Source organism: Muntiacus reevesi, chromosome 16 (assembly GCF_963930625.1).
Source record: "Muntiacus reevesi chromosome 16, mMunRee1.1, whole genome shotgun sequence".
Classification (NCBI taxonomy): domain Eukaryota; kingdom Metazoa; phylum Chordata; class Mammalia; order Artiodactyla; family Cervidae; genus Muntiacus; species Muntiacus reevesi.
The window spans coordinates 32,438,335-32,462,582 of record NC_089264.1 but is presented as its reverse complement, the minus strand read 5'-3'; the positions used below and the strand labels follow the sequence as shown (position 1 = coordinate 32,462,582).

At 36.1% G+C, this 24,248-nt stretch overlaps 1 protein-coding gene across 2 annotated transcripts in view; it reads left to right on the top strand.

Annotated features, from left to right (window-relative positions):
- CCSER1 (coiled-coil serine rich protein 1) overlaps positions 1 to 24,248 on the top strand; it is a 1,376,611-nt gene that overhangs the window by 506,661 nt on the left and 845,702 nt on the right. The window lies entirely within an intron of this gene.

Sequence of the window (24,248 nt, the reverse complement as noted above, 5' to 3'; positions counted from 1 at the left end):
CAAGTTATTTTCTTTAGAGAATTTCTATAAAAGTGTACACAATATTAAGTCAAAGATGTGAAATGAAAGGATCAAAATTTTAAATAACTTTCCTCTAGTCAGTCTGAATTCAGAACAACAGTCTGGGATATCTGACTCCCAATGTGACTTTTTATTATATCCTATTATTATTTAATTTATTTCTCATTATTTATAAAGGATATTAATAAATAGTGTGAGAACAGAGAAATGTAACTGTTTAGTATGACTGGTATTATGGCTCCTTACAATGATGACCACTTGCACTTCCTTTTCTAACAATGACAATAATAATAACACTAGCAGCTACCACTAGAGGCCAGAATTGAATCAAGGAAAGAAAAAAACTTAACAAATGATTGTTACAGACTACAGGGCCATCCAGTCATGTACTCATATTAGCTGCTAAAGTAAAAACTGGAGGAAATCTCTGCATTCTATACCAGCTTATACCACCAGGGTAGTCTTTGTGTCTGGAATCTATGCAGTTGTGTTTAGAAGTGGTGTGTTAAGCAGTTAAGCACAGACATTAAAAAAGTTAAATTATATATATGTAAAAATAAAAAAATTGTATTTTTAAAAGGTAATTGGTACTGAAAGCTCTACATTTCCTACTAACTTTACTATATTTTCCATTTAATTATACTTATGAGCTTATTTACATATTTACATCTATTGAATCTTTATGTGGAAATAGTTTATAATAGTGCCATACATATTTCCCAATTGTAGATTTATCTAAGTCACTTTGGTAGCTTGAAATCAGCCATAGGGGAGTGTTATGCTGCAGAAATTGGCATACACTACAAGGTAGGGCTTTTTAATTTGTGTGTGTGTGTGTGTGTGTTCAGTTGCTCGGTCGTTTCCAACTCTTTGCAAACCCATGGACTCCTCTGTCCATGGAATTTTCCAGGCAAGAATACTGTAGTGGGTTTCCATTTCCTTCTCCAAGGGATCTTTCCCACTCAGGGATCAAACTTGTGTCTCCTGCTTCTCCTGCATTGAAGGCAGATGCTTTACCTCTGTGCCACCTGGGAAGCCCTAAATTTTGATGAGCTGCTGTTAAATATTTACCAGCACACCACTATATGTGTGACTATATAGTTTCTATATTGACAGCGTAAGTGTTTTTTCTGCTCTCCTCCAGGCTCCCTGACCATTTGCTTGACATATAGTCTGAACCTCTTTGAACAAGGCAAACTTAGTAACTGCTGTTATACTAAAAGATATTAATCTCAAAGTCTGTAACCTTCAAGTATTCAGTTTTCTACCTCTCTCTTTGGTCTGGATTTTAATTTTAAAAAATCAATACAAGTGAAAGGGAAGTAAAAAAAACAACTTGACAGGAAGAGTCAAGGGGCTTTCTTAGGGTACTTAATTTTATAATTTAAAAATATGCAGTGATATTCACTATAAAGTCAATATTCAGAGTATAATGAGATTGTTTTCTTTACTTCTGTTTTTCTTTATAAAAGAAAATTTGAAAAAACTGAAGAGAATTGATTTTTAAAATTGCTATAAAATGAGCAATAATTATATCTGTTTATTAAACCTATTCAGAAATGAGGGAGTCTTACTCTTTATGGTCAGCAAGAAAAGCAATATTATGTATGATTAGCATTGACATCTGTTCTAGTAAAAAGATATTCATAGTAGATGTCTTTAAAGAAAACTGAAATATTCTCTAAGCCGGGAATTTTTAAATGGTAATTTACATTTCATTGAATTTAAGTTTAATTCCAACTAATCATTTTAGATTAATAATACCTTTTTACTATAGACAAGTAGTTTATTTCTATTGACCTATTTGTATGATGCTTACTCATCCATGTATACAGATAATTTTTAACTGTAGAAGATCCCAATTATTTTAAGATAAAAAAGTCATTAGTGAGTTTAGTATATTATACTAGAAAGCTCTCCTATTTGATATTTTTCTTAATGCTGCTCTGTTGACATGTTAGATTTTAATTCTGAGATAGGTCAAATGTGCATCATCTGACATTTGACTCACACTACCTATTTAACTCCCTCCTTTGGAAATTATTTGCTATTACAACCCCGAACATCAGTGCCTTCATTTAAAATGGAATAAAAGAAAAAAAGACTCACTTTGGACCCTAAGAAATTCTTTTTTTTTTTTTTTTTATTAAGTATTAATGATTTTTTTAAAAAGTTTCTCTCTTATAACAAGGAAGAACCATATAATTTTTTTCTTCCTTTTTTGGTTATATTTTTTCACATAATCCCTTTACTTGTAATAAAAGAAAATATTTAATACAGTTATCTACAGAAATAGTTTTTGTTCTGATGTTTCCTTTCAGTTTGGGCTTCCCTCTTGGCTAAGACAATAAAGAATCCACCTGCAGTGTGGGAGACCTGGGTTGGATCCTGGCTCTGGAAGATTCCCTGGAGAAGGGCATGGCAAAGGACTCCAGTATTGTTGCCTGGATAATTCCATTGACAGAGGAGCTTGGCGGTCTACAGCCCATGGGATCACAAAGAGTCCAACGCAACTGAGCTACTGACACTTTCATTTTCACACGTTCCGTTTACTCTGTTCTGTTTTTGTTATTCACTTATTATAAAATTTATTTGTACTGTTTGGTTACTGGCCAAGAAAACTAATTGGAAGGGATTTTAGGTGCAATGTGTAGTTTCTAGTAAGGTAACAGTTGGTAAGAATGTTTATGGGGCTTCCCTGGCTCTTTAGTGGTGAAGATGCTGCGCTTTCACTGCAGGTTCTGGGGAATCAAAATCTGTCAGAGAACTAAGATCCAACATTCCACGCAGCCAAAAATAAGTAAATAAACAAAGCAAGAATGATTATCCAAGGATGTTTGCAGTGCTCCTCCACCCAACACCATGGGCTTTTTAATTTAACAAATAAGTATTGGGAATGTGCTTAGCAAATTTCCTGAATCATATAGGATATTTCTTTAAAGTTAGATGAGTGTTAAACAAATTAAAAAAAAAATGATCAGACAAACCTAACAGTAAGATTAAATTACTGAAAATCAGGGAAGTATTTGTTTGAAAATCAGTGTAATTTGCAAGCTTGTTTGGTTGACATGAACATTTGGGTTTGCCAATGAAGAGCTCTTTCCTATTTTCCCTTTTTTTTTCTCAATTATCTAGTAAATTGAACTAATTTATTATCTTTTAGAGATAATAATGGGAAACTTTCAAGGATAATTTTAAGCATGGACTTCTTATATTTTGTGTGTTTTAAATATGATATATAAATATGTAACATAATTTGGAGTGTTTTGAACTTCACCATAAATCATTGTTCAGTGGGAAATTTTTTGAGTTTTTTGTTTTAGCACATTTTGTTGAAATGATTTCAAAGGTTACAACAGCAATTTTGTAAACTGACATTTTTCTATCAGAAAATCCCACAGCAAATGAAAAGCCTACAGAATAGGAACTGTGACAATGGATAATTAAAAAGGAGAAAGTCACTGTGGAGAATCATAAACTTTTAGAGTGAATTTTCAGAGAAAATTCACTGAAAGCAAGCAATTACCCATGTAAATCTAGGTGACAACCTAATAATTAGACTGCTTTTTATCTTTTGAAAATAAAATTACAAGTTTCTGCTACCTGCTTTATTTTTATTTATTTTACTTAAACAAAAATTTGTTTAAGATGTAAACTGGAAAAAAAGCTAGACCATGAAAACTACAAATGCAAGAAAACTAGAGTGACAGTACCCATGTCAGGCAGATATAAAGATATCAGTAGAATCAGTGCTATATTTCATAATGATAAGAAGTCATTTCATCAGGAAGATGTGACAGTCATACCCATGGATGTTCTATTTATGTAACTTGTAAATATGTGTTGTAAGTATGTGTTGCAAAATCTGACAGAACTAAATGAAGAACTAGGTAAGTTCACAATCATAGTTGAAGATTATAGCTCTCTTTTCTCAAAAATTGATAAAACAACCAAAAATCAGAGTTTCAGAAGATTGAACATTTTTAATCTTTTAATAATGGTTAACTGAATTGTGTATATCAGAATTGTACCAGTTTTTCAGTGTATGTGGAACACCACCAAGATAGTATATGCTGAATCAGAAATATCTCAATAAATTTCAGAGGCAGACATCTATCTATGCAATATAATTTGGAGAACAGTGGAATTAAAGTAAGAATTAAATTAAAGTAAGAATTAAATTAACTAGAAAAACAGCAAATATTTGGCTATCAAAGAGCAAACTTTTGTATACCCCATAGATCAATTAAAGATCAGGAAGATTTTAAAATGTTACAGATGAGATGATGATAATAATAATATGATAAATCAAAATTTGTGGGACATAGTTGAAATATGCTTGGAGAGAAATTTAGAACTTTAAAAATTTCTTTTAAAGCATTAAAGTGCCATAATTAATTATCTAATTTTCTCTTTAAGTATCTAGGGAGAAAAACAGTAAATTAATCTCTAAGGAAGTAATAGAAATAAATATGAAAATCAAAATTCATGGAATTGAAAACAGACAAATAATATAAAATTTGCATAGTAATCAGATTGGTTTTTTGAGATGTTTAAAAAAATGCCGTAGAAGAAAAAAAATTAAATGAGTAATATAAATTACTAATAGCAGCAAAAAATTTAAGGAGGAATAATCACTAAAACTGGGAAAGGGAATGGCTACCCGCTCAGTGCTCTTGCCTGGAGAATTCCATGAACAGAGGAACTTAGAGGTCTACGGTCCACGGGCGTTGCAAACAGCAAACATCACTGAGTGACTAACACACACACACACACACACACAATCACTACAAATCTTATGGGATTTAAAAGGATAATAAGGGATTGTTATAAACAACAATATGGCAATAAGTGGGCTTCATTTGTGGCTCAGCTGGTAAAGAATCTGCCTGCAATGCAGGAGACCTGGGTTTGATCCCTAGGTTGGGAAGATCCCTTGGAGAAGGGAAAGGCTACCCACTCCAACATTCTGGCCTGGAGAATACCATGGACTGTATAGTCCATTGGATCACAAAGAATCAGACATGATTGAGTGACTTTCACTTTCACTATGGCAAAAACTATGACAATATGGGTGAAGATCACAAATCCCTTGCCAAATACAACTTTCCATAATGACCAAGAATAAACTAAAAATCAGGATTGTCCAATTTCTATTAAAGGGATGTATTTTATTATTATTAAAAAAAACCCATAAAATCTAAGTCCAGGAGATTTCACTGGTGCATTCTGTCAAATTTTAAGAAAGACGTAAGACTAATATGCAATAAAGTTCAGGAAATAGAGAAACAGAATATGCTACTCAGCTGTTCAATGTGGCACACATAAGACTGTTTATAATAATCCTGCAAAATCTTTATAGGTAAAAGGAAATCACAGAAAAAAATTCTCATATATGTGTATATATATATGTATATATATGTGTGTGTATATATATATAGAGAGAGAGATGTGGAAGTCTTTTAAAAGTTATTAAACAAAATTAGGCAATGTAAAAATATATGTATGACCTAATTTGTTCTGTTTCAAGAGCACAAAATTTGTTTAGCATTCAATAACCAGTCAGTGTGATTGGCTATGTTAATAAGCTAAAAAAAGGAAAATATGTGATAATATTAATAAATAAAGAAAACACATTTCAAAAGATTGAATATTGGTCTATTGTTAAAAAAAAGAAAAACTCAACACACTAGTAGTAAAAGGGAACTTCTATTCTTACAGCTAATATCCATACTTAATGAGGCAAAACTGAAGCTTCTAGCTAATACTATTAGCAAAGGAAGAATCTCCACTCTCTCTACTTTTAATGAGCATTGTGCCAGATGTTCTAAATAGAAATAGACAAGAAAAAGCATTAAAAAAACCCTAAATATTAGGAAGAAAAGATAAAACTACCTCTGTAAGGAGATGCATGATTGTTTATATAGATATCCCTAAGGAATTTATGAAAAAGTTAATAATAAACCTAGTAAGAATAATAAGTTCATCAGCAAGTTAAAGAATACAAAGATACAAGGTTTTAATAATATTATCATTGTTCCATAGCAAATTGTCTAGTGGACTAAAAGATACATTTGTTGTCTCATATTTTTGTGGTCAGTAATTTGAGAGCTGTGTGTATACTGCTCCTGACTGGAGACCTTTCATGAGGTTGTAATTGAGATGTCAGCTATGACTGCAGTCATGTAAGTGTGACTTATTTGCAGGTTAATGTAATGTGGCAGGAAGGTTTGGGCTTCCCAGATGGTGCTAGTTGTAAAGACCTCCCTGACAACGTAGGAGACCTAAGGGGTGTGGGTTCAATCAGTCCCCGGGTCAGGAAGATCCCCTGGAGTAGGAAATAACAACCCACTCCAGTATTCTTGCCTGGAGAATCTCATGGATAGAGGAGCTTGACAGGCTGCAGTCTGTGGGTTCTCATGGAGTTGGAAACAAGTGACGCTACTCAGCATGGCAGGAAGGTTCAGTTTTTCACTGCTGGTGGCCAGAACCTCACTCCCTTATCATATGGGCCACTTCATTGAATGACATGGCAGCTGGTTTACACCAGAGTATGCAATCCAAAGAGAGAGCATAAGACAAACTAAATATCTTTTATAACCTAATCTCAGAAGAAACATGCCATCACTTTTGTAAAATGTATTGGTTACGCGAGGGCTTCCCAGTGGTATAGTAGTAAAAAAATCCACCTGCCAATGTAGGAGACACAGAAGACCCAGGTCTGATCCCCGGGTCAGGAAGATCCCCTGGAGGAGGAAATGGCAGCCCTCTCCAGTATTCTTGCCTGGAAAGTGTAGGAGGAGCCTGGTGGGCCACAGTCCCTGGGGTTGCAGAGAGTCACCCGTGACTGTGTACACACACACACACATTGCCTAGGAAGACCGACCTTGATTCAGTGCGGGAGGGCACTTTACAAAGGTCTGGATACCAGGAAGTCAGGGACACTGTTACCGTTCTCATCCAAACTAGTAATACCATAGTCCACCTTTTCGCTTTCAATGATCCGGTTCTCAGAGTTTGTACTCAAAGTATCATATAGTCCTTACCCCCTCAAAGGCCACCCAAGGTATCATTCTATTACAGCATAAAGTCAAAATACAGAATCTCATTATGGAAAACCTGTGCAGTTGTAGATAAGCCTTAAGTACAACAACCTGAGTACAGTTCTCCATTTGAAGATCTATGAACTAATGCATAAGCTAGTAGTTCTTTGATTAGGATTAAAAACCCAGGAAAAATTCTCCATGGTTTTAGTTCCATCCTCTGTACTCTTGATTCTACCCTTCAGGTCATCTTTCTTTTATTATAATGTTAGCACATGCTTGCAGCTGAATAGTTTTCTCATCCTTATTTGTGTTTGCGTACATTGGTATCCAAAGGCCTCTTTTAATTTTGTACTATTTCTGTCCCTTTAAATCCAAACTGCACAGTGTTTCTGTGAATATAACTCTCTTAAATTCTTTATAGATCTCTTGTGAACTTTATTAGGGATTCACTCCATTAGACAAAAACCATACCCATAAATCTCTTCAAGATAAGCGCTTCTTTAACTTGAAATAGCTGATGGACAACCTGTTTAAGCTTTAAAATTTCTAATTGTTAAGTTGAGAGCATCTGTGAGACATACTAAAGGTATCCCAAAAAGTACCTTTTGTCTGACTGAACTAGGTTCTCTGCAGCGTTATTTTTCACCTTTCAGAATAGCTCTGCATCTAGCAAATAAATTTGTAAAGTAATAAAATATGTTTATGTCTGGATTGGTATAGTTTGTTGCATGAACTTACATTTTTGTCAAAGTTTATCAAATTGTACACTTAATATGACAACACATTGAATGTCATCATACTGATTGCACCACAGCCAATGCTTCCATTTTGTGGAATTTCTCTTCTTCCCTTGGAAAGCCTGTAAGTGAACCATGCCCATACCCATTTATTATATAGACTAAGTTAGGCCCCTATTGTCAATTCTTACCAAATGTTGTTAGAGTTCATTTTTTTCTCAATTTTATAATAACATAAGTAAAAAATCAACAACAACAAAAAAACAATGTAACCCTGTTTTCATATAAGGCAATAGATCAGGGAGTATACTTTCCTTGTATACTCCCTGAAGAAGCCTTTAGTTTAGATAAGAGCATAAGTTAGATTCACTGAGAATAAATAGGTTTCTAAAAAAGAATGCTCTACCTACATGAGGCTTACCTCTTTATGAGACTATAAACTTGGCTTGAAAAATAGATAAGAGGAGGGAAGCATATTTCCATGACTCTTTTGCTGTTTAAGCAACATTAACTTTCAACAGTCCTCTGGGAGAAATTAGAGAAGATACAGAAAAATTCTTTCCTAATTTCTAGCCTCGTTTCACCCACAAAGTCCCACTGAAGAAGGGTATATTAGAATGGTAAAAATTACAGTTGTTTAAAATCATTGAGATGGGATTCTCATTTCTACTGTTTAATAGCTACTGCAAGTTAAGGTTTTTGAGTCTCCATTCTGTTATATGCAGCATTACCAACAATTTTATAGGGTTATTTGGACAATTAAACAGTAAAATGTATATAGTAAGTTATCACAGTGAAAGTGTGCAGTAAATACCCTTGAACATGAGCTACTAAAATGATCTCATTCATTTGTATGATTAATACTATGGCAACATGGTAGAATGTATTTGAGATTTCTTAAACTTGTAAATATACTAGTAAATGTTTTTAGTAGGAAAATATGTTGTATTTATTGAATGATAATTCAGTATTAATAATTGTTAATAAAGGCTATACTAGCTGAAACAGAGTAGAAGTATCGTTGCCATTTATGTTTTTCTGGCATTCAGTTGTGCTAACATATTTGACCTTTCATTCCTTGTCTAAAGAACTACTACATGTTAATTGAATTTCCTGTTTCTTCAGTATGTAAGAAAAGTTTTTCCAAGAGAGAAATAATGATGGACAGACCATGGTAGTAACAGTTGAGGCAGAGAGAAGGGAAAAGATGTATGATGTGTTTTGAAAGTAATGTCAACAGCCATTGTTATGAGTTGCAATTGAAAAAGCAAGAAAGAAAAGAGAAAAAGCAAGGGTAACAGAGTTGACCTTTGAGTACTGTGCAGACATTATTGCTCTTTTCTGAGAGTGGGAAGATTAGGATAGGGATAATCTGTGTGAGACACAAAGGAAATTAGAGTTTTGCTTTGGCCAGTTGAAGCTGAGATGCTTACTTAGACATGAAAGTGTTAGGTATCGAATAGAAATTTGAATTAATATGTCTGTATGACTCAGATGGTAAAGGATCCACCTGCAATGCAGAAGACCTGGATTTGATTCCTGGGTTGGGAAGATCTCCTGGAGGAGGGCATGGTAACCCAGTCCAGTATTCTTGCCTGGAGAATCCCATGAACAGAGGAGCCTGGCAGACTACAGTTGATGCAGTCTCAAAGAATCGGACACAACTGAGTGACTAAGCACAAACCCAGAAAGATCAGGGCTAAAAATAAAGAGTGTGTATTCTTGATAATATAGATTCTATTAAAAGCTATGGAAGAGAGAATTTGTACCTAAAACCAGAATGGGATGCTCCAAAAGGATCAGGAGAGAAAAACAAAATCAATATCCGATGAAATGGAAAGAAATGCCAAGAGTGTAATATCAAGAAGCTAAGGAAAAATGTTGCTTTTAAGATAGCCAACTTGAGGAATGATACTGAGAAGTAAATATGATAAGAAAAGATAAACAGTGGATTTGTCAATCCAGTGATTAATTCCAAACGCATATTACCCAGGCTTTGTAAACTTCAAATATGCAAAGCAACTTATTCAGTTAATTTGTAAAGGAGAATTCTAAAATAGAAATATTAACTTTTGCAGCTTGTTCTCAGTTATTAAATTATTGGTTTATTTCTTTGCAAGTCATTGGTCTATGAATTTTAAGGATATGAAAATGAATAATACATGCCCTGAAAGAATTTTTAAAATGTTTTAAAGTAAAAGGTGTCTAATTTTGGAAGGATATTTTATATTTTATTAGTTTAAATAAGTATGATGACCAAACATTCATCTTACATGGGTACCCTCCATGTTGAGGTATTATTCTTCTCTTTAAAAAACTATTTATATTACTTAAAACTGTTATTTATACTGCGGAGGCAATCTAGTATAGTGATCACAGTATACTAGTCTGTGCTGGGACAGGCTGCTCAAATTTGAAAATCAAATCAAAGTAAGTGAGAGTGACTGTGGGCAATGTGTTAATCTCTCTAGGAAAATCTGGTCTCTCTCAGCAATGGAATTACTAAGTAAGTGCATGTTTAAAACTACTAGATAATATCAAAGGTTTTCCAAAATGCTTTCCAGATTACTCTCCCTTCGGGTATGTTCATGTAATAGAATGCTTTATGTTCATGTATCATCCTGTCCCACAAATCATATTTTGAACACAAAAACCAAGTCACAGATAAATTCATACAGAATATAAAACTTAAAATGTATAAAACTAAAAAAATATGCAAAGTTAAAAGACATATATTAAAGAATATATATATATATGTTTTTAAAAGAATGAGGATGTTAAATGTGATAGTCAAGGTAAGATTATGTGTATAGAAGCAGTGATTGAAAAGAGGTATATGTACAATAGGTGAGGCTTTGTGATACTATTTATTTTATATTCATAGTATATTTTCTTATGTGTTTCTGTCAGAGTCATTGCATATGTATACTATTTTCTTATATATCTTTAATGTTGCCTTAAAAATTCAGTCTTTCCAAATTGTTTGTACTCTGAGTGACTCCCTGTCTACCAACTCCATCTCCTACAATGCTATTTTCTTCTGTATTTCTCTTCCCATGAAAATTTCAGAAATACTTTGACTACTTCTTTGCCATCAGTATTTATTTTGGTGTTTATTTAATGTTGAACTGAAAATAACATGGTGAGAAAGGGTATACCAGTCAGCCAGATAATTCTTTCCTGGTATGTATACTTATGTAATCTGTAGTCATATGTGTTATTTTATTACTTATCAAAAACAAACCACAACCCACAGAGAAGAAGGAACTGGCAACCCACTCCAGTATTCTTGCCTGGAAAATCCCATGGATGGAGGAGCCTGGCAGGCTACGATCAATGGGGTTGCAAAGAGTTGGACACGACTGAGCGACTAGCACTAACACGACCCACAGTATTAATAACTACCACCCTCATTATACCTGGATGTAATTCAGGTATATTGTTGTGGTTATTTGTGTTATAATCATATTCAATAATTAATCAAATAACCACTAATATGATTTTGCTATGCATGTCTAAGTTTTAATTTTCTTCTTGAATCTAGCATTAATGCCTCAATTGTAATACAACTCACATACCTTTGTGTAACTTGCAGGGCTAAATCTGACTTCAAGACTTTCAGACTGCAACATAGCAGATATACAGCAGATGGCACCCTCCAGGATCTCTAGGAGATGCTAAGCACGTTCAGAATTTCTGGTAGGGGAGGGAAGGAGAGAGCAGCCAGCCATTTAAGCAAATAGTGCTGTGGAAAGCCTATGATTGTGTTCCTCTGAGACACATTTTTACTTAAATTGTGTTTTGTTCAGGTTTGAAAATCAGAAACATAGACAGACATATTTAATTACATTGAAAATGCCTATTTTTAATTATCAAGTATATAAAAGATGGTGTTACAAATTTAGATAGCATAATATAATTGTTTAGGAGTAATAATAAACCATAAAGTGTTTGCATATTTACAGATGAGTAAAGGTGTTTTAACATCTAGTAACTCTTTTTAGATGCAGGCCAGTTATTCCTTAACTATTTTTTTTAATCTTGATAAAAATGAAAACTTGAGAAAACTAGTATTGACTTTTAGTATAAATTTACTGTTAGAAATACAAGTGTTTAATCTTTCAAATATTATAGTTTAAATAGATTACTTTCTGTTATTGTTTTTAAAGTGAAATAAGCTATATATAGTGGACTAGTAATAAAATCAAATAACTCATATTTATGACAAATACATATGACAACAATAGATACATCTATCTTGTTCTCTTTGATTAGATGAGCTTCTGTAGGTAAGAGGAGGTGAGAAGTTTAAAAATAATAAGTAATTATTGTGAAAGATTTTATTCATTTACTTCAGAAACAGACAAATATTATTTTGTTTTCCGTGGCCTTCATTAGGGATCAGAAAACTCTTTCTGTAAAGTCAAGGCCATATGGACTATATTGTAACAACTGAATTAAGTTGTATGTAGTAAGAATGCAGTTGGCTTCCCAGGTGGTGCATTGGTAAAAAATCTGCCTACCAGTGCAAGAAACACAAGAGACACAGGTTTCATCCCTGGGTCGGGAAGGTTCCCTGGAGTAGGGAATGGCTTGCATGCATGCTAAATGTCTTCAGTGGTGTCTGACTCTTTGTGACCCTAAGGACTGTAGGCAGCCAGTCTCCTCTGTCCATGGGATTCTCCAGACAAGAATACTGGGTTGCTGTGCCCTCCTCCAGGGGATCTCCTGACCCAGGGATCAAATCTGCATCTATTTCCCTTGCATATTAAGCAAGTGGGTTTTTTACCACTTGAGAAGCCCTGCTCCAATATTCTTGCCTGAAAAATTCCATGGACAGAGGAACCTGGTGGGGTACAATTAATGGGGTCACAAAGAGTTGAACATTTGGGCTTCCCAGGTGGCACTAGTGGTAAAGAACCCATCTGCCAATGCAGGACATGAGACATAGGTTCGATCCCTAGGTCAGGAAGATCCCTAGGTCAACTCCTTAGGGTTTCGAAGAGTCAAGCATAACTGAGCAATCCCACACACGGAAATCTTACTTAGATCTATAACAATTCAGCAATGTTATTTTATTCTATTTTATTGAGTTTCTTTGATAAGCATTACTTTTCCTCTTATAAAATAGGAAGATAAAAACTCTTACAAATTTTACTGTGAAGATTAGACTTATATTGTATCTGGCAAAGGAAAGGTCTAAATAAATATGTTTCCTTCTCTTTTCCCCCTTTTTAAAAACTTATTCTAACAGTACTTCTAAACTTGTTACCCAGAATGAGATTTGAGTTCAGCTTCATAGCACTTCCATGATTCTTATTTTCTTTAGAACTGGTCTTTGATTTTGGTAGTCCTGGTTTTTTCATGTTCTGTAGCTGAAGCCTGGACTTTAAGTCCTCAGATTTGGGGTGGAGATTATTTTGCTGTTCACAGAATTTCTAAATACTGCTAAACCTCTGATCAAATTGCATGGTTTTATAGTAAGTTTTGTATAGATACCAGTGAGTAAATAATATGTCCAGATACAGTACCTATCTTTAGATTTAAAATCTTTACAGAATTTTGTTTTTAAGAAATATAAATGTTCGCTGAAATAAAGTCTATCTTAAAATCATTTTCTTGCAAGGGAGTCTATGTTGTAGGAGTGATTTTCTTAGCTTTTGTTTGCAGTCAAGATAGGGTTTTCATTTATCTCTATCACCCCCCAGACAATTCTGCTTTCCCTCAAGATGGCACTTTGTCTAGACTTGCTACTTATGATTTAAAACATTATTTTAATAATGTAATCTAGGGTGGAATTTAATTATAATTCAGTTACCTAATTACATTATGATACTTATTTCTTATTTGGGGCTTTGCGAATAGCTCACAGTCAGCATATTGCATTGTTTCACATAACTCTTGGAACATATACCATAGTCTAGACACATAACTATAGTTAAAGTATGATCTAATTCAGTATCTGTTGAAGCTTCTATGTCCCAGTATACCTCTATTGCTTATGAAACTTCAGGCTATTCTAAATATTAAGGCCTATTTTCTAATATTACTATGCCTCCTCATTCACTGCACATTCTTTGAAAAATAGGGATGTTAAACATTTCCTTGGTGGATGCTATATCAAATTTAACTGCCACTGGTGAGATAATTGCAGCCTGTAAATATTTTTAAATTGTTTCTTCCAAACATTTCTCTTTACTTAGTTGACATCCAAGGCTATCTGTCCTACTGGTAAATTGTTTAGTAACTATCAAAGTTGCATTTTTTTCTCTCTCTCAAGAAAACCTCAGAAAAGAAAGCAGTTTTTAAATAAAGAAAAATGGGGAGAAAAAAAAAAAAAAACACTTAATGTTGCTATGGCTACATATAAATGTGGACCACAGGTTAAAAAACTGCTGGCATTGATTTTGGGAGCAGAAATCCTGTACATAACATCTACATCTCTGTCCGCACAGCAAATATAAGAATTCATTGTTGAAAGACAGTCACACAAGATAGTGTCAAGTGTGGATTTGAGAATATTGTAATATTAGGAAATGGAAGAAGCACCAGGATGCCAGCTGGGTGTGTGTGCCCTGACATGGCTGTGCACGCACACAGGTGTGTAGGTGTGTTGGGGGTTGTTGAGCATAATGTATTTGTGTTTATTGTGGCTGAGAAGCAGAGTTGGAAAGTCTCTTAAGAACAGCGGATACAAAAACAAGACCCCTATATATGCTGTCTACAAGAGACCCACCTCAAAACCAGAGACACATACAGACTAAAAGTGAAGGGCTGGAAAAAAATATTTCACGCAAACGGAGACCAAAAGAACAGCTCCAAAAAGCAAACACCCTAAACGTATAGTTTCATCTATTTGCTTCTTTCCTTGCAAATTGGATTTAGCCCTATTCAAAGATCCTTACAACCTTGCAAAACATAACACGATGCTCATAAAAGGCACATGAAGGCTTTGTCCACATTCAAAATCTTACTTCTGAGTCATTTCTTGGTGTTCTATTGCCATCTCTTACCTGCTTTCTTCACTTGCTTTTTGACTCTGACTCTGACCTTTGTTTCCTGTGCACTGATACTTCTCTCTCTTAGTGGTAAAGCAAGGGACAGATTACCTTTTAACAATCCACCTCTTACTATCTTTTATATTAGCTTTCAGACGCTTCATATATTTTTACTACCTTCAGGGAATTCTTGGTTTGAATGACTGAATGGCGCTGGAGTGACCTGGGTTCCACTTTAATCTCATAAGTATCTCTCTTATGTAAGACTTACAATTTCCAGATCTTTCCTCCTCCTCCCTACCCCACCACACACATCCTTTTCACTGTAAATCACAGCCCAAGAGAAAGGGTGTTTTTCCATCAGTGCTTCAGATATTCACAGTCTCTCAAATCCCCATCAAATTGAAACCCCAATCATGGATTAATAAGGAAGCATTTAGTTTTAAGAAATGTCCTCACTTGTCCTTTGTTGTTGTTCAGTCGCTCAGTCATGTCCAACTCTTAGTGACCCCATGGACTACAACACACCAGGCTTCCCCGTCCTTCTCCATCTCCTGGAGTTTGCTCCACCTCATGTCCCTTGAGTCAGTGATGCCATCCAACCATCTCATCCTCTGTCATCCCTTCTCCTCCTGCCCTCAATCTTTCCCAGCATCAGGGTCTTTTCCAAAGAGTTGACTCTTCACATCAGGTGGCCAAAGAATTTGGAGCTTTAGCTTTGCTTTAACATCAGTCTTCCCAACGAATATTCAGGGTTGATTTCCTTTAGTAGTGACTGGTTTGATCTCCTAGTTGCCTAAGGGACTCTCAAGAGGATTCTCTAGGACTTACCTTATTTTATGTGTGTGTGTATATATATATAATATATATAATGTATATACTTGTGTATATATATATAATGTATATACTTGTATATATATGCAATAGATATGTATGTATATATACATTATATATTCATTGTATACCTATATACATTCTATCCATATATGTATACGTATCCATAATGTATTGAAGAAGGAAATGGAAACCCACTTGTGTTTTTACCTGGAGAATCCCAGGGATGGGGGAGCCTGGTGGACTGCCATCTATGGGGTCGTACAGAGTCAGACACGACTAATGCGACTTAGCAGCAACAACAGCAGCAGCATCCATAATGTATACATTATATCCATTATATACATATATATACATATATATCCATTTTATGTCTATTTTATATCTATATATATTACTGAGAATTCTTTTCCATCATTCCTATGGCAGTTCATGATAAATTAAAACTGTTTATTTTTATTTTAAACTTACGTGAATCTTTTACTAGGTAGAAAGTGAGTGAAGTTGACTGCCTGCAACTAGCTCCCGGAAACTTTCTCTGTTAAGTTTACTGAGGGTGAGACATAGGAACAAGAATGCTACTTCTATTTGTGTTTGAGGAGTAACTCTGCTAATTATGTAGTTTGTTTCTCTTTTTCTTTTTACCTTCAGATAGATAACATGTGACTATGCTCATTATCTTTAACAGGGCTTTGTAGGCATCAAAGAGGTATCGATTAATTTAGCATCTGTTACTATGTTGAACTTCTTAGAAATGCTGTTTATACTCTGCTATGAAAATGAAAACAAAACATTGGAACACAAACTGTCACGACTTTTTTCCCAAAAGTGTGCTATGTGATTGTAAGGTTAAGTAATGTGAATGAAATGGAGTGAATATTCAGTAAAGATAAATCATTCTGAAAAATGGGATCCATTTGTGACAAATTTAAAAGTAGTATCGATAGCCTCAAAAAAAAATAAATAAAAATAAAAGTAGTATCGATAGCCTCAAATGTGTACAAAATATTTCTTTAGAGCTAGCACTGATTGCAGGATGGGGCATAGGAAAATTCAGATGATGTCTATTTTATACTTCATTAGGACAAATTCAGATGAACATTATCATTTGTCCTGTAAGTTTCAATTCAGTTGCATCCCGCTCTTTGCAACCACATGGACTGCAGCAGGTCAGGCTTCACTATCCATCACCAACTCCTGGAGCTTGCTCAAACTTATGGCCATCAAGTCGGTGAAGCATCTGACCATGTCATCCTCTTCGCCTCTTGCCTTGAGTATTTCCTAGCATCGGGGTCTTTTCTAAGGAGTCAGTTCTTCACATCAGGTGGCCAAAGTATTGGAGTTTCAGCTTCAGCATCAGTCCTTCTAATGAATATTCAGGACTGATTTCCTTTAGGATTGATTGGTTGGATCTCCTTGCAACCCAAAGGACTCTCAAGAGACTTCTCCAAACCATAGTTCAAAAGCATCAAGTCTTCAGCACTCGGCTTTCTTTATAGTCCCAACTCTCATATCCATATATGACTACTGGAAAAACCATAGCTTTGACTAGATGTACCTTTGTTGGCAAAAGAACATCTCTGCTTTTTAATACTCTGTCTCAGTTGATCATAGCTTTTCTTCCAAGGAGCAAGTGTCTTTTAACTTCGTGGCTGCAGTCACTATCTGCAGTGATTTTGGAGCCCCCAGAAATAAAGTCTCTCAAGACTGAATGACATGATCTTCAGTTTCTGAATGTTGAGTTTTAAGCCAACTGTTTCACTCTCCTCTTTTACTTTCATCAAGAGGCTCTTTAGTTCTTCACTTTCTGGCATAAGGGTGGTATCATCTACATATCTGAGGTTATTGGTATTTCTCCTGGCAATCTTGGTTCCAACTTGTGCTTCATCCAGCCTGGCATTTCACATGATTTACTCTGTATATAAGTTAAATAAGCACGGTGACAATATATACTCCCGGGGTCTGGCCTCGGCAGGATCCAGGGGTACCCTCAGGATGAACAGCGTCGGCGAGAAAGAGAGAGAGGGAGAGAGAGAGAAAGAGAGACCAGACTGGGGGTGTGCAGAAGAGTCTGGCAATGCTTTTTTTTTTTTTTTTTTACCGTAGCTTTTATACCCTAAGTTAGTACATTTCTGAGGGGACGATAGTTTAACATTACATCAGCTTGTCCTTCACGAAACCAGGGTGTTTTCTGCATACGTCTTCTATATTAAATCTTTGCACATTATCTTCTGGCCTTGGGGCCTATTAACATTTTATGCAAGTCAGGTGAATGTAAACCTATTTTCTGTTTCTGTGGTGATCTTAACAGAAAAGTTGCAGTCTCATAGGGCAACAGTACAGCATGTCACAACAGAGTAGAAGTATAACCTTGTTAACACAAAAATTAATCCTCCTGCAGAAGTTGTCAGTTGAATTTATCTAAGAAGTTTACCCCACACTGACTCTGCGACTTCGGCGAGGCAGCCTCTGCCTAGCACTCCTGGCTGACAATTAACAACCATCTCATTGTTACCATACTAGGGCTAAGCTCTTATTTTTCTAGATCTTTAACTATATTAACAATGGTTTCCATAACACAACCTTAGCACATTAAGAGCAAAAACACAGCAAGCAAATGTTAACCCAATAGCCACTTTTAGAATAATTTTTCTTGTGTTTTCTAATAGGGCTTCTTCACTCCCTGAAGGGGTCTATGTCTACTAGGGCCTTTATATGATCAGGTTCTTTATGCTGTTTTATGATTAGGGTATTATAAGCAGTCATGCATATTAGTACCTAGGGCATAGACGTATTTGCTAATCAAAATAGAATGCCAGCAAAGGAGTTTAAATTGAAACACTCCTTTCATCCTGGATAATCTCATAAAATACCACCACCCGGGAAACTTGTTGATTAAAGTTCTAAATTGATTCTTATTTGGAAAGAGATTGGGGAAGGCCTCCTGCATCTGTCACAGAAATTAGGGGGTAGTCTATTGAAGCAAGCATCAGAAAGACAGATATCATCTGTAAGGTGAGCGCCGGGGGCAGCTTTTCGGAATCCCTGAAAACCTGATCCGCCTTGCCTGTCAGGTTTTCTCCTCATGAGCTTGTCATGGGTAGGATCTCGTGTGTTGGCTCCCGGCAATATACAGCCTTGACGTACTCCTTTCCCTATTTGAAACCAGTGTGTTGTTCCATGTCCAGTTGTAGCTGTTACTTCTTGACCTGCATACAGGTTTCTCAGGAGGCAGGTAAGCTGGTCTGGTATTTGCATCTCGTTAAGAATTTTCCAAGTTTGTTGTGATCCACACCGTCAAAGACTTCGGCATAGTCAATAAAACAGAAGTAGGTATTTTTCTGGAAGTCTCTTTCTTCTTCTATGATCCAAGGGATGTTGGCAATTAGATCTCTGGTTCCTCTGCCTTTTGTAAATCCAGCTTATACATCTGGAATTTCTCAGTTCACATACTGTTGAAGTCTGGCTTGGAGAATTTTGAGCATTGTTATGCTAGCATGTGAGATGAGTGCAATTGTCTGGTAGTTTGAGCATTCTTTGGCATTGCCTTTCTTTGGGATTGGAATGAAAACTGACCTTTTCCAGTCCTGTGGCTATTGCTGAGTTTTCCAAATTTGCTGGCATATGGAGTGTAGCACTTTCACAGCATCATCTTTTAGGATTGGAAATAGCTCACCTGGGATTCCAGCACCTCCATTGGCTTTCTTCATAGTGATGCTTCCTAAGACCCCCTTAACTTCTCATTCCAGGATGTCTGGCTCTATGTGAGTAATCACACCATCATGGTTACATAGGTCATTAAGATCTTTTTTGCATAGTTCTTCTGTGTATTCTTACCACCTCTTATTAATATCTTCTGCTTCTGTTAGGTTCATACCATTTCTGTCCTTTATTGAGTGCATCTTTGCATGAAATGTTCCTTTGGTATCTTTAATTTTCTTGAAGAGATCTCTAGTCTTTCCCATTTGATTGTTTTCCTCTATATATTTGCATTGATCACTGAGGAAGGCTTTCTTATCTCTCCTTGCTATTCTTTGGAACTCTGCATTCAAATGGGTATATCTTTCCTTTTCTCCTTTGCCTTTTGCTTCTCTTCTTTTCACAGCTATTTGTAAGGTCTCCTCAGACAACCATTTTGCCTTTTTGCATTTCTTTTTCTTGGGGATGGTCTTGATCACTGTCTCCTGTACAATGTCACAAATCTCCATCCATGGTCCTTCAGGCACTCTGTCTATCAGATCTAATCCCTTGACTCTATTTGTCACTTCCACTGTATAGTCATCAGGGATTTGATTTAGGTCATACCTGAATGGTCTTGTGGTTTTCCCTACTGTCTTCTTTTCAAGTCTGAATTTTGCAATAAGGAGTTCATGATCTGAGCCATAGTCAGCTCCTGATCTTGTGTTTGCTGACTGTATAGAGTTTCTCCATCTTTGACTACGAAAAATAAAATCAATCTGATTTCAGTATTGACTATCTGGTGATGTCCATGTGTTGTTGGAAGAGGGTCTTGGCTCTGACCAGTGCTTTCTCTTGGCAAAACTCTGTTAGCCTTTGCCCTTCATTTTGTGGTCCAAGGCCAAATATGCCTGTTACTCCAGGTATCTCTTGATTTCTTACTTTTGCTCTTCAGTTCCCTGTGATGAAAAAGACATCTTTTTGGGGTGTTAGTTCTAGAAGGTCTTGTAATTCTTCATAGAACTGTTCAACTTCAGCTTCTTCAGCATTATTGTTTGGGGCATAGTCTTGGATTACTGTGATATTGAATGGTTTGCCTTGTAAATGAACAGAGATCATTCTGTCATTTTTGAGATTGCACCCACGTACTCCGTTTCAAACTCTTGATGACTATAATGGCTACTCCGTTTCTTCTAATCGATTCTTGCCCACAACAGTAGAGTTTAGGAGGTGAGGAAAGTTCAAGATAATAAAAATCCAGATAAATAAAGGAGATAGGTGAGATAGGGGATTTAATGGAGTAATTATGGTTATATGAGGTCATAAAGATGGTTTGGTCATGGTTTAGTCACTAAGTTGTGTCCAATCCTTGAGACCCCATGGACTGTAGCCCACCAGGCACCTCTGTCTATGGGATTTCCAGGCAAGAATACTGGATTGGATAGCCATTTCCTTCTCCAGGGGATCTTTGTGACCCGCATCTCCTGCATTGCCATTGCAGGCAGATTCTTTATGGCTGAGCCTCCAGGGAAGCCCTATAAGAATGGGGCCCTAGTCCAATATGACTGATATCCTTATAGTTTGAAAAAAATAAAAACACCAGGAATGTACCCACACAGAAGGAATTCAGCCATGGACAGGCACGGAGATAAGACCATGTGAACACACAACAATGGTTACATGTAAGTTATGTCTCGAGAGAGGCCTTAGGAGAAACCAGATTTCCCAGCTCCTTAGTGTTAAACTTCTGGCCTCTGGAACTGTGAGAAAAATGATTTCTGTTATTTAAACCACTTAGGCTGTGATATTTTGTTTTTGCAACTCTGGAAACCAGCCAAGCTCTCAAAAAGAAGGAGCCAAGCCAAAACTAGATTTTTGCACAGGAAACCTGGGCCTTTGTTGCATTATTCCAAAAGACCACCAAGACAGTAACACAGTCATGTGATATTAATCAAAAAGCATAAACCAGCTGCTTGTTCTTACACATTCATCTGTGCATGTGGCAAAAAGGCTCAACATGTTTTTAATTATATGAAGAAAAAGGCAATTCTCTCTGAATGATTTTACTCATAAATGGTCAACAAGTTAATTTTATGCTGATTTGTGTGTGTGTGTGTGTGTGTGTGTGTGTGTGTGTGTGTGTGTGTAGAAACATGTCTGAAAGTAGCACTCCTATCTAGAAATTAATCAGATTTTTGGACTCTAGGTTATTGAGGGAGGGGCGAAGATCAGTTTAGACTGATCCAGGTTTGAGATAGTACGTGTGGAGTGGAGCAGCATCAGTAGGTCTCTAGAAAAAGAGAGGGAACTAAAAGCTGTAAGTGAAATGAAGAGATTAATGACTGATTTATATAGGGATAGAGGAGGAAACATATTAAATATTATTCTGATATTTTAAACCTGGTGTGTTCGTGTGTTAGTTGCTCAGCCTTGTCTGACTTTTTGCAACCCCATAGACTGTAGCCTGCCAGGCTCCTCTGTCTATGGGATTCTCCAGGCAAGTATGCTGGAGTGGATTGCCATTCTCTTCTCCAGAGGATCTTCCCAACCAAGGGATTGACTGGTCTCCTGCATTGCAGGTAGATTCTTTACCATTTGAGCTCCAGGGAAGTTAACCTGGGGACTGGAATAAACATGAAAGAGGAAATACAAGATTCTAACTCTGGAGACAAAATCATGAGCTTGATTTGATTTCTTTTGGATTCGACATAGTGGTGCCTTATCCACCTTGCTCATCATCAGTACAGAAGAGGCTAGGATAAAAGATCATGCCTAAAGTTACACATTTTAAATGTATTTGCTTAGATCTGCTTAAATGTTGATGTGATTCATTATCATTCTGTGATTTGTGAAGTGAGCAACATAAGGGAAAGTTAAGAGAGAAGAGTAGAAAGGAGTCTGAAGAAGAGAAAGGAGACAAGTTATGCATAGAAGAGTTGTAAAATAATTAGCACTTGTATAGTGCTTATAGGGTGCCTGACATTTTTGTTGAGTCATTTACAAATATCCAATTTTATCTTCCACACAACCCTATGGTAATGGTGGTGTTATTATCATCTGTTTCATAGGTAAGGAAGTTAAAATTCACAGTGGTTAGATATTTTTAAGTGAGGATTTTAAATAGCCAAGGCCCTATGAAATTCATAGCACATACTCTTAACCATTTTGTTATTCAGCCTCTCAAAAATAATGTATAGATTTGGTGAAAATAAAGCATAAAAGGAGTGGGGAAAGGGGAGAATATAAATAAAAAGAGGAAGTGTTGTCATAATCAAATTTTCAGAAGCAGTAAAGGGAATAAAGTTTGTTGGATTAAATTAAAAATGAAGTCTTTGATTTAAAACAAGGACATGTTAGGTTGATGACAGAATAGATGGATTCCAGATTCCTAAAGATCTTGGGTGAAAGTTCTAATAAGAAAGGAATTTTATGAATGGAAATGGTCATTCTTTATTTATTTATTTTTTTAAATGCAAGAAGTGTGATAATTAGCAAGTAGAGAAAAGCACCACATTTCTGGCCCACTGTCTACTTGAAGTTGTCTCTTTTATATAGCACTCCTATCTTGACATTAATCTAGACTTTCTGCATCTGTGGGTTCAGCATATAAGGATTCAACCAAACATGGTTGAAAATATTTGGGAAAATTTTTCATGGAAGTTCCCAAAAGCATAACTCAGCTTTGCCATATGCTGGCTAAATTTACATACATTTACATTGTATTAGATATTATAAGTAATCTTGAGATTAAGGTATACAAGAAGATGTGCCTAAGTTTGTGCAAGTACTACATCACTTTGTATTTGAGACTTGAGCATTTGAGGACATTAATACCTGCAGGCGATCCTGACATGTCACCCTCCTTCACATGCAACGTGTCATATATGGTGCTTCTTACTAATAATATTCCCTTTCCCCAAATATCTGCATGCATTTTCACCACTGTTATCCTAAATGCCAAAGCTTGAAACTGGGCTCCCCCTTTGACACAGCTCTCTTCTTAGACAGTGTGCCACTAGCTCTCTCAAATTCTTCTATTCTCCCTCATCATTTCCTCTCTATATTAGTTATTGTCTATAACTAATTCTTCTGTCACAAATTTCATTGCCATAAATGTATGATCACTTTAAATGCCATGATCAGTTCATGGCAAATAGATGGGAAAACCATGGAAACAGTGATAGACTTTATTTTCTTGGGCTCCAAAATCCCTTCACATGGTGACTGCGGCCATGAAATTAAAAGACACTTGCTCCTTGGGTGAAAAGCTATGGCCAGCCTAGCTGGTGCTGCTGCTGTCGCTTCAGTCGTGTCCAACTCTTCATGACCCCATGGATTGCAGCCTACCAGGCTCCTCCGTCCAGGCAAGAGTATTGGAGTGGGTTGCCATTGCCTTCTCCAATGACCAACCTAGACAACACATTAAAAAGCAGAGACATTACTTTGCCAACAAAGATCTGTCTAGTCAAGCTATGGTTTTTCCAGTAATCATGTATGAATGTGAGAGTTGGACTATAATGAAAGCTGAGTGCCAAAGAGTTGATACTTTTGAACTGTGGTGTTGGAGATGACTCTTGAGAGTCCCTTGGACTGCAAGGAGATCAAACCAGTTAATCCTAAAAGAAATCAATCCTGAATATTCACTGGAAAGACTGATGATGAAGCTGAAACTCCAATACTTTGGCCACCTAATATGGAAAATTCTGAGACAGATGGGAATACCAGACCACCTGCCCTGCCTCTTGAGAAACCTGTATGCAGGTCAAGAAGAAACAGTTAGAACTGGACATGGAACAGCAGACTGGTTCCAAATAGGAAAAGGAGTACGTCAAGGCTGTATATTGTCACCCTGCTTATTTAACTTGTATGTAGAGTACATCATGAGAAACACTGGGCTGGATGAAGCACAAGCTGGAACCAAGACTGCCAGGAGA